This window comes from Haliaeetus leucocephalus, unplaced genomic scaffold (assembly GCF_000737465.1).
Source record: "Haliaeetus leucocephalus isolate CR32 unplaced genomic scaffold, Haliaeetus_leucocephalus-4.0 Scaffold162, whole genome shotgun sequence".
Taxonomy (NCBI): Eukaryota; Metazoa; Chordata; class Aves; order Accipitriformes; family Accipitridae; genus Haliaeetus; species Haliaeetus leucocephalus.
The window spans coordinates 4566453-4568931 of NW_010972598.1; positions in this window are offsets into that span (position 1 = coordinate 4566453).

The following is a 2479-nucleotide window of genomic DNA, read 5'->3' on the forward strand; positions in this document are numbered from 1 at the left end:
CGGCCGCCTCCGACGTCACCGCGCACGGCGCGCCCCGCGTGCCCGCCCCGGCCCCGGGGGATCGTCGGGGCGCGCCGCGGCGACGGACCTTCGGCCCGCCCGTTCGCCCTTCCTTCCTTCCCTCCTTCCTTCCTTCCTTCCCTCCTTCCTTCCTTCCCTCCCTCTTTCCTTCCCTCCTTCCCTTCTTCCTTGCCTCCCTCCTTCCTTCCCTCCTTCCCTTCTTCCTTCCCTCCTTCCCTCCCTCCTTCCTTCCCTCCTTCCCTCCCTCCTTCCTTCCTTCCTTCCCTCCCTCCTTCCGTCCCTCCCCAGCAGCCGCTCCCCGCCTGCCGCGGCCGAGGGCTGTGCCGGAGCGCACCGCTTCTGGGCCTGCTCCCGACCTGCAGCCGGGGCCTGTCCGGGAGCCGCGGGGCCCTGAGCCGCTGCTCCGGCACATCCCTCGCGGGCTGCCATGTACCGGCGAAGTAATGACTTGGCCGCCAAGTTCGTTTAGCTCCTTAACGCTACCACAGGCTTCCCCTGCGAACCCTTCGCGTCCTTGGTGCTCGGCTTTTCCTCTGTTGGTCCCTCGCTACAGCCTAACCCCATCTCCTCCCAGCGAGACCCGTCTCCGGGGACCAGACCGATATATTGTGGTTTTCAGAGCCGACTGGGTCATTTGTCGCGTTTCTGAAACCTGGAAATCTTACACCGCTGACCGCGGGCTGTGCTTCTACCCTCCCGTTCCCTCACAGGCTTCACCGAGCGTGGTTTTGGCTGTCTGGGGCTAGTAAGCAGATAGGGCAATGAAGTCCCTCGTAGTTTTACTGCTTGCGATGTGTAGCAATAAGCTGCTCAGAGAGGAGCTACTTAAAGCTCCCCTGTTGATAACGCTGGATGGGGAAAAGATGAGGACAAAAATAAAGGTTGCAATAGAAAAGGCCCACAAAATTGTATCACTGTATCCCATTCAATTACAGGCATTACAGTATTTCTTTGCCTTGCAGGAAGCAGTGCACATGGCTATAGCAAAGTTAGAATGGCACTCAGCCACTCATCACAAAGACCATTTTAATATCTTGGCTAAATAATACCCAGTCTCCTATTATACAATGAACCAGCACAAAACCCCCGTACCAAATCATATCTACTTGCTAGAGCTCTGCGAATAGTTGTAGGATTGCCACCTTAAAGGGTACATCAGCTTAGCTGTATCGGATTTGAAGGATTCATTCACAGAAAGGTATGATAACATTTCTTTTGAGGAGAACTGCAGAAGAGCTATTCAGATTAAAGAGCAGCAAAGCAGATTGCTTGGCGAAAGATACCTGTACTGGGTTTGTGTGGCAAGGTTTTGGTAGGGGGGGGGTTACAGGGGTGGCTTCTGTGAGAAGTTGCTAGAAGCTTCCCCCATATCCGACAGAGCCAATGCTAGCCGGCTCTAAGACGGACCCGCTGCCGGCCAAGGCCAAGCCCATCAGTGATAGTGGTAGAGCCTCTGGGATAACATATTTAAGAAGGAAAAAAAGTTGCAGGGGGTACAGAAACAGCAGCCAGAGAGCGGAGTGAGAACATGTAAGAGAAACAACCCTGCAGACCCCCAGGTCACTGAAGAAGGAGGGGGAGGAGACGCTCCAGGCACGGAGCAGAGATTCCCCTGCAACCCGTGGAGAAGACCACGGTGAGGCAGGCTGTCCCCCTGCAGCCCATGGAGGTCCACGGTGGAGCAGATCTCCACCTGCAGCCCAGGGAGGACCCCACGCTGGAGCAGGTGGGTGCCCGAAGGAGGCTGTGACCCCGTGGGAAGCCCACGCTGGAGCAGGCTCCTGGCAGGACCTGTGGCCCTGTGGAGAGAGGAGCCCACGCTGGAGCAGATTTTCTGGCAGGAATTGTGACCCCGTGGGGGAGCCACGCTGGAGCAGTGTGCTCCTAAAAGACTGCACACCGTGGAAGGGACCCATGCTGGAGCAGTTTGTGAAGAACTGCAGCCCATGGGAAGGACTCATGTTGGAGAAGTTTGTGGAGAACTGTCTCCCGTGGGAGGGACCCCACGCTGGAGCAGGGGAAGAGTGTGAGGAGTCGTGCCCTGAGGAGGAAGGAGCGGCAGAGACAACGTGTGATGAACTGACCCCAACCCCCATTCCCCATCCCCCTGCGCTGCTGGGGGGGAGGAGGTAGAGAAAATCGGCAGTGAAGTTGAGCTGGGAAGGAGGGAGGGGTGGGGGGAAGGTGTTTTTAAGATCTGGTTTTATTTCTCATTATCCTACTCTGATTTGACTGGTAACAAATTAAATTGATTTTGGTTTTTTTCCCCATGTTGAGTCTGTTTTGCCCATACCCATAACTGGTGAGTGATCCCTGCCTGCCCTTGTCTCAACCCACAAGCCTTTCGTTACATTTTCTCCTCCCCATCCCACCAGGGGTAGGAGTGAGCAAGCAGCTGGGTGGTGCTTTGTTGCTGGCTGGGCCTAAATCATGAAGCCATCTCATGCTGTACACAGAT